This window comes from Colias croceus, chromosome 26, assembly GCF_905220415.1.
Source record: "Colias croceus chromosome 26, ilColCroc2.1".
Lineage (NCBI taxonomy): Eukaryota > Metazoa > Arthropoda > Insecta > Lepidoptera > Pieridae > Colias > Colias croceus.
This window is the reverse complement of record NC_059562.1, coordinates 5,841,412-5,851,137: the sequence shown is the minus strand read 5'-3', so window position 1 is coordinate 5,851,137 and position 9,726 is coordinate 5,841,412. Positions and strand designations below refer to the sequence as shown.

Sequence of the window (9,726 nt, the reverse complement as noted above, 5' to 3'; positions counted from 1 at the left end):
GTGAAGCTTTTTAAATATTGATAAATGATAATATTAGGCTGGTTGATTAGAAATTGCTGTACATGAGCACTGATTTTACGAAAAAAAAAGCTTATAAAAAATTTAGTATCAAAATTCATTAACATTGGCTATCAAATTACAGAGGCGTACCTACTTCATTTTCTTGTGTGTTATACTTTCTTTATTATATTTTAGTGAATAGATTTTGATGGCTTTTCCCGATAAGGCCGTGTAAAGTTATAAAGGATACGCTAACCCCCACTAATAAATTCCCACACAAAAGCATGTGAGAACTGACCCTTAACGGTATGACGCGATCAAAAATACATCACACATTTCCAACCGGCACCTAAATTTTACATTACGTGAAACAACTTTAGTCACGTATATCCTCTGGCTCAGTACAGACTCCGTGGACAATAAACTTAAAATTCGAAATTTTAAACTCTCAGTGGAAACAATCAACTATAGCTGGCAACATTTCGCGAGTTCTGTTTCCCGCCATTTAAAATTTCGGCGGTTTTTCAACTTATCGGAAGTAAGTGCAATCTTTTTAAAAAGCCAGCATTCGTGCTAAAATTTGTGTTGAGTGAGTGTTCAAATGTGACTTGGGTAATGTATAATTTATTTTAAATGCGCACGGAGATTAATCGGGTTAAGTTTGTTGATTTTCACCAAATGCTTTATTATATTTCTTGGAATCTAGGCGTCAGCCTGACAAATAGTTCGAGTGTGTTTGAGTCGATTATAACGTAGAAATACATTAAATTGGGCTTGGCAGGACAGCTAGATTTTGTAAATATAGTTTTAGGCCCAACCTCAGGCGGGAATGTCAACATAATATGATGTAATCGGGAGCGAAATCTGCTATTTTCGGGATTGGAATCCGTTTTATAAAAGTATGTAAGACTCGTGATTCCTGAACGTAGGTTGACATCTATTTATAATCTGTGACCCTTGTGAAATCGTTGAGTCATGATAAAACATTTCAAAATCACAGATACTGCATTTTTGCCAGTAGAAATATAAGTGTTCGTAATTCGATGCCTCTGGAAAAACATGCATATGCCTGGATAAATTTTCTGTGTCATTTAGCCAATACAATAAGCCTATTGCGTCAAACATGATTACCGACAAATCAACAAATGCTATTTATGACACTAAGAATGTGGTGATTTCGCCCTTAGATTACAAAATAAAAGACAGATGGAGCGTTGCCGAACTAAACCGAATAATTTATCGTCATTTTCAATAAAGCTATGTGTGCTGTCATTTTGCCACTGCACTGTACGTACACGGTGCTTCTGTGTGCGTGTAATGTTGCCAGATATTGAAAAATTTCCCAAATTTTTCCCCGACTACGGAAAAAAGAGGGTTATGTTTTTCGAGTTTATGTATGTATGTATAATATTTCTTTGACACGCCCTGCAGTATAAACCGTTGGACCGATTTTGAGTTGTGAGGTTTCATTGCAATGATCTGAATTATTATGTTAGTGGCGGTAGTGACGTAGGCTATATATATATATATAAATGAGAAGTCAAGTTTTAATTTTTATTTAAATTCTTTTATTACATAAAGTACCTGCCTACTAAAGTTATATATGGACAAAATAATTGTATTCAATTTTTTATTAAATAAATTACATAAAAAAAGTTTCAATATTAACTATAATAATTATATTATTTTTTTATTTTTCATAATATATGAATGCGAATAGCGGTAGTTTTTAGTCTAGAATACGGGACATTTTATTTTCATCATATCCATCATGGAGTTCACATAAATTAAATCGCTAGCGAAAACGACTATGACGTTTTTAAGCTTTATAAAAGTAACAAAATAATGTATTATGCTTATTAAAATAATCTAATAATTATCATGAACCTTTAATGCACTATACAAATAATCACATTCACGATCGAAAAATCCAACAGCATTACCCTGAAGATCTTTTAACCATTTTACCGTTTTACCAATAAAAATGGCAAATTCATTTTCAAAATACTGGCAACATACGTTGAAGTTTTGTATTCCTTCATATCTGTAAAATTATTATTCGTATTAAAGAAATAAATCAGCCAAATAATCTACAGAAAACCTGTGAAACGATGTTTTATCTTTTTTTTTTGTTTTCGGGAACAAATTTTACAGCGTTTTATTATCACAAGACGGCATTTTTTTACTAAAATTGCAAACCCTTTTTGACGTATTGCATGACACTATATGCGCTATAGCCAATATAGCACTGGTGCAGCGACGTATTTGTTTTTGATTTCGTATTTTCTTTGACAAGGGCGACGGGCGGTTGTCATGCTCCATCTGTACTTTATTTTGTAATCTAAGATTTCGCCAATATATTTAGTGTAAACAATTTAACCATGATTCCGAATGTTCTAATTGTGTGAATATTTTGAAACGAGATATCATTCTTACATTTTCTCGTATTTTCTGTAGCTGTAATATATAATATGGATTAGTGGTCTTCTACGAAGCGTTTGAATTACCGCCAGATTTTATTTTGAAATTCCCGTTAGCATTACTTTAATCGTCAGGAATATAACTGTGGAATTTTATACATTTCAGTTTCATGATGTGTTTCGTAAAAGTTGATTTTAAATATTTTTAAACACATTTATGTCTACAACATAAAATTAAGTGTAAATCAATGTAGAAATTATAAATCTGTTGATTTTTTAAAGTGAAACTTTTATTACATCGTCTCAAACTTTTTGGCCTGTGTAGCGCATGTCGCGTGACGCACGATACGTACGATAATTTATCGTACAAATACGATAATTTTTAGTTAAATGTCTATAGTGTGAAAAAAAGTTTCACTTTTACCGTGGTTTCATAAAACCACACAACATTTTTTTTGATACAAATATAATAATCGTTAATTGCTATTTGTACTTTTTTTTATAGTGGGGAAAACTTCCAAAGATACCCCGGGGAAGGAGCCGTGGGTTATGTCAGATTTTATATGTCGAATTTTTAGTTACCGACAAAAACCCCACTGTGTTTCGTCGAGCCGCTTTACTTATATAATATTTGCTGTAAACTTGTAAAGCAAAACAAAAATTGTAGAAAATTCTTACCAATAAGAATTACTTTTTCAGCCTAAAAACTATAGAGTAACTATTTAACAAAAAACGTAAACTAAAAAATTGAAACAAATTTGTACGTAAAACAGTATATTATTTTATCTGTGTTAAATTATTGTAATAGGTTAACCTATGCAATCTATTCAAAGGGAAAAGGATCAAATTACAAATTACTCTGTAACAAACTGCACTAATGTCCAGCTGTAGTGTTGTGCAAAAATAAATCGCTTTATAGTGTTGATTCAAGCCATCTGTATAAGCAAGTACGAAAATATTTTAAATTGTTTTAAACGATTTATCGATTTTCATTCTTGCCAATATTGTCAGACAAAATATTTCAAAGATTGTTTGAAATGCTTGCTATGTGTCTAATTTATCGTATTATATTTTAAAGCTAACGTTTAAAATTATTTTGCTTTCAATTTATTTTGTGACTGCTAATAAAAAGCTCCTAATTTCATTTTAAAAAGATGCTGCTGAGACATGAAACGAAAGGTAAATATAATTGTAAATAATATCTAAACACAATAAACTTGATAACTAACTTACATAACTTTTTTCAAAAATGAAATATCCACGAACTTAGATTACAAAATAAAGTACAGATGGAGCATGAAAACCGCCCGTCGCCCTTGTCAAAGAAAATACGAAATCAAAAGCAAATACGTCGCTGCACCAGTGCTATAGCGCATATAGTGTCATGCAAAACGTCAAAACGGGTTCGAAATTTTAGTAAAAAAGCTGTCTTGTGATAATAAAACGCTGTAAAATTTGTTCCCGAAAACAAAAAAATAAGATAAAACATCGTTTCACGGGTTTTCTGTAGATTATTTGGCTGATTTATTCCTATAATAAGAATCATAATTCTACAGATATGAAGGAATACAAAACTTCAACGTATGTTGCCAGTATTTTGAAAATGAATTTGCCATTTTTATTGGTAAAACGGTGAAATGGTTAAAAGATCTCCAGGGTAATGCTGTTGGATTTTTCGATCGTGAATGTGATTATTTGTATAGTGCACTAAAGGTTCATGATCATTATTACATTATTTTAATAAGCATAATACATTATTTTGTTACTTTTATAAAGCTTAAAAACGTCATAGTCGTTTTCGCTAGTGATTTAATTTTTGTGAACTCCATGATGGATATGATGAAAATAAAATGTCCCGTATTCTCGACTAAAAACAACCGCTATTCGCATTCATATATTTTGAAAAGTAAAAAATAATATAATTATTATATTTAATATTAAAACTTTTTTTATGTAATTTATTTAATTAAAAATTGAATACAATTATTTTGTCCATAACTTTAGTAGGCAGGTACTTTATGTAATAAAATATTTTTTACAATATTATAAAAAAAATATCATTAACCCGAAATTATATTATATGTTTATTAAAATAAAAATTAAAACTAGTACTTGTAAATTTATGTATATAGCCTACGTCACCACTAACACCGCCACTAACATAATAATTCAGATGATTGCAATGAAACCTCACAACTCAAAATCGGTCCAACGGTTTATACTGCAGGGCGTGTCAAAGAAATATTATACATACATACATAAACTCGAAAAACATAACCCTCTTTTTTCCGTAGTCGGGCAAAAATTTGGGAAATTTTTCAATATCTGGTAACATTACACGCACACAAGAAGCACCGTGTACGTACAGTGCAGCCGGCAGCGGCGAAATGACAGCACACATAGCTTTATTGAAAATGACGATAAATCATTCGGTTTAGTTCGGCAACGCTCCATCTGTCTTTTATTTTGTAATCTAAGTCCACGAAACATCCAATTTACTTGAAGGATTTGAAGTCAATGCGCCAGAAAAAAAAAAGAATATTCAAAATCGTTCCAATTTCGAACTACTTTTTCTTCAGTCTTCTTTTAAGTGACGTGAGCGTTTATTCGTTGTCAGTATCAATAAGTGCGTAAAAAGTATTTATATATAAAAAAAAAAACTATCCAGCATAGAAGTAAAACAATAAAATAACAAACACGAGGACAGAGGCACATGACCAACCGCTCTGTCTGCTGCAAATGGACCGCGAAAATGCGCCATGTGCAATTGGTAGGAGCGTTCCAACGACGTGCATATTATTTATGACTATATCTATTATTCTGAAAAGGTCAGGAACTTATAATAAATCAGCTGGTAGCTGAAATAATGATGTGATAGAAGTTGCTAGAAGAAATCGGCAGGCAAAAAAGTTTATTCAAAGTTCAATGGATTGCATTCATGCATTTTTTACATACCTATCGGTCAACATGGAAAAAGGATGTGAAAATCGTAACTTCTTGAACCAACGATATTGATACCATGAGATAACGGCCAGATGAGAGAAGGTAAGTAAGACGAATTCGTAACAAGTTGATCGCCTCGGCATCACCCATTATAAAATGTGAAAACATGGTGAAAACGAATAAAAAATTGCATATAGGTAGGTACTAGGTACCTCTATCACTGAAGAATAATTTCTACTGGTGGAAGAATTTCAGTTTATACTGCGATAGATTTATGTTTTTGTTTGTTTGTTGTGATTTAAGACTAATTAGTAATTTAAAGACGTCTGCCATAATTTTCTAAGTAAGATAATAATCGTTATCCACGTGGATGTGTTGAGCCAACTCTGAATAATTTGAGTGAAATGACAACACGTTTTATAATTACACACATAATATTTTAGTTGTAGGTACAAAATTGACAAATTACACTGTTTTTATCCTTACAAAAAATGTATATATCCATTTTTTTCATCTCCATAGCTCAACATGGTAAAAATGCTGTGAAAATCGTAACTTTCATAAGCAACGAAAATTGTTATTTACATTTACAAAATATACGACAATCACCTATTTACAACATTGATAGAGACAAACTAATGTAGCTAGGTACCTACTTTACAAGTTCTGACGAAAGTAATTTTACATCAAGGTTAGTTGTTTTTTTTAATAAAAGGAAAAACTAATCAATCTATTCAGGTAATAAATTTCCACTATTCAGCATAGGTAGTCCTTTCCCAAAGAATGCCAAAGTATGCGGTCATAATATGTATTTGTAGTATGCTAAATGTATATGTATTAGCGTACGTACTCTCAGTCTCAGATTGAAACAAATGAAACGCTATGTACATACCAAGGTACATACATAGTATAATTACCACTAATTACGTACCTATACGTTGAAAAGTTTATTTGAAAGTGACTTCTGTGTCATTTGTTTTGTAAACAACATAAAATAAAGCCGGCTATTCACGTACCTGCCGCAGGGGCGATATTGGTACAATCTCGGCACCTCGGTGGGTCGCCGCGGCGGTCGGAGCAATTTCCGTTGTTCTCTAAATTGCCCCTGCTTGCCTACACACACATTACTATTAAGGAGCCAATTAAGAGTCCAATTCCAATATTGCCGCTGCTGCAGGTACGTGAGTAGCCGGTCTAAACCTTGGCTGAAATCACAGCTGAAATATTTTCTAAAACGTTTATAGTTTTAGCCGGTTATATTAAACATCCGCAATGACACATATAAAGTGCAGATAAATAAAACAATAGCTACAATATAGTATTATAGTCTCTGTAGCTACAAATAACCAAAGAAAAGTGCTATTTAAATAAAAATTGCATTCATTTAAAGATACTCAGTAGGTACTTAAAAGCACCAATAAAATGTAGGCATACGTAAGATCTTGCACATATTGTTCAATGTCCTTACAGTGAAAAAAATTAAGAAAGAAAGAATTTACGACAATTACACAATTCCGACATTTTGGCACGTTCAGTCATTTTAACAAGTCCACATGATGATTATTGTATTTCTTATCCGATGAGAATTTAATACACATTCGTTGTGAATGCTGAACAAATGTTTTTGTTTTTTACGCTAAGATAAATGACAGTTTTAAACGAGCGACAATGAATCGAGCAATGAAGCTTTTTAACATTTTCAAATGTACTTTTAACTGGTTTCGTTATGTCAAAACAATTTAATTTTTGTGTGAATTGTTTGTTTCTTATAACTAAATGAACAGACAATGTAGGTGGCTCATAGAGGAAGGATGTATAGGTGGCTCATACTCATACAGTAGGTACACATGTCATGAAAAATATTTGAGAGTTTTTGATCTTGAATTATTTCGGTAGTGGCATGCCATGCCGGGATTAAAGACCCTTTCAAGATCGAAGAAACCGATGTAGTGTTTTCGATTCAGACCATAAAAACTGGTTGCAAGTCTGACATCATTTTAAATGTGCTTGTCTTATTCAAGCCGAAAATAAAACTTCATCAAGTCGAATACCATTGAAGTCTTGATACAAATATGTATCTCTGGATGTCGAACTTCTGGATAATATTATATTTTGTTTACCTTATCAATCGGTTAAAATTTTGTAATTTAAAAATTTTATCAGAATGCCGTGAAACTGGCCCTTAAGCTTTTTATTTTCATCTAATCTTCGTAATAGAGTTATAACGTAACTACTTAAGTTTTTTTTATCTAATAGCGGGAGTTTACAATCCCGGGACTTGACCCATATTCCATTTCTCAGAAGCACGGTGCACGACAGAATATCTACTGAAATCCTTGTCCTACATAGATGCTAATTAATTGAGAAAGCGGACTGAACTCTACATAAATAACTGTTTATAAATAGCACAATTAACTGATAATTTATATTTCAGTTTCACGTTTAGTTCGTAGTATACAGAAATTTTTATAGGAATTGATAATTAGTGATCTTAAAGGAAATAATCTCGAACTATTGCGTCGAACTGAAGAATTTTATTTCCGTATTTTATCGAGGAAAGCTATTTTATTATACATCTGGCAACTATGAAAAGGATCAGACCATCAAGGCAGTATTGTCTAGAGATCTTTGAATCGAAATTTATCTTTTGAAGATAGGATACCGGCTGTTTTGAAGATTTCTAATATTAATTTCTTGGTTCTACCGTTATGTGGTAGAAAACATTGTAGAAAATATGAAATAATTTCGTTTGGAAAACGTTTTCGTAGGAAAATTCAGAATAATACAAACATTTGCAAGATCTCGTAAAATCAACGAAACTACGAGCAAAAGTTATCTTCATATCTCGTACCTACTACATAAGGGTGTATTTATAGAACACGCATGCGCGGTAATCTGACACTAGTAAAACATGAATCATTGATATGAACTGTCAATTTTTGTCTCTAAGAAGTCTAGACTGTACTTTTTGTTTGAATGAAATTATTTTACTGAAATAATTTATTTTACTTCAAGCTCTATTTCCTAGACGTCGCATGAGTAATGAAGAAAAAATAGTTTTCCTAACAAAAATTTAAAATTAAAGAGTGCTTCTCCTTGCGTCAGTAATATAATTTTTACTATACTATATGAAAGAAAAATCCTTATAAACTCGAACCAACAACTTTTTTATTTAAGTAGATGTTTACAAGGATTCATATTGAAGGTTATATTTTATAGAACTATGAGCTTTTAATAAGCTACTAATAAAAGACTAATCGTTCTCGTTGACTACTGATCTAGCTTTATACGTAACATACATTTTAGTGTTTACATTACATATCGGAGTCTATCTAATTGCTAATTAAAATTCCTGAAAAATGTTCAAATACACTGATTTGTACATCTGCCCCTGTAGTCTGTACAAATTAGTCGGTAATTACCGATAACTTATTTATAGACCCGTCTTCAGCAATGAAAATGATGTCGCTTAATACCTCTCCCCAATTTGATGGAAGCATACAATGGATACATATTTGTTTATAATTTTTATTCTTCACAAAACTTTCCTTTATGCGTCAAAATATTTATATAATAATAGCCTTGTAGCAATGCATTTTTATCTAAATTAATAACATCATTATTTCAATTCCGTAGATATATGAAAAATAAATAAAATATAGATTTCATGGATTTGGAAAATCATTTCTTTGCAACACATTCGAATATTGTCAAAACAAATTATTCTTTGACATTGTCAATCGTTATGATACCGACGTTTGATCTCGACAAGATCTCGAAGGCCCTTCTCCCATTACGCTACCGGTATCCTAAACGTCCGCGACTAGTAGGTGGTCGTTTTTACGTCGCGTTTCGCGCGTATCTCTTCGGAAGAAAGATAAAAAATTCTAATCATCATGTTGTAGTTCTCGTGCGGCTATAAAAACTCTACAATTTACTTATGTTTCTTTCAATATATGGATGAATCCAGTACATCCTACTTTTACATCGTCACTGGAATCGCTCGACATAGCGTCCGTCTACAAAAACGAGGCACAATAATGATGAATTTAGTCATTTTTCAGTCGCTTAATATGCGAGCATCGGGCAGCGAGCAAATATCTAACTAGTTCTGGTGCTCCAAGCGTAGCAAGTCGAGGGGACTACTGAAAACCGGCGCCTGTCCTCTAATACGGAGAGGCAAATGCTGAGTAGTCCACCTAATCACGAATACGATATTAAGATATTTGAATGTATTTAATGTATTTTAAGATTTAATTTTTTTTCCATGTAAAGTGTTTAGTTATAAGTCAAAAATTTGTAAAAGTATTTGTGATTAAACGTATTTTCTTTCTTTCTTTCTTTCTTTCTAGTATTCTACTCG

At 31.9% G+C, this 9,726-nt stretch overlaps 1 protein-coding gene across 1 annotated transcript in view; it reads left to right on the top strand.

The window, feature by feature from the left end:
• The first annotated feature begins 359 nt into the window (after positions 1 to 359).
• The window catches only part of LOC123703485 (filamin-A), a 66,748-nt gene continuing 57,381 nt past the window's right edge, over positions 360 to 9,726 (top strand). Inside the window, exon 1 of the mRNA XM_045651499.1 lies at positions 360 to 538. The gene's annotated coding sequence lies outside the window, so the exon portion shown is untranslated. The remainder of the gene's footprint in view (positions 539 to 9,726) is intronic.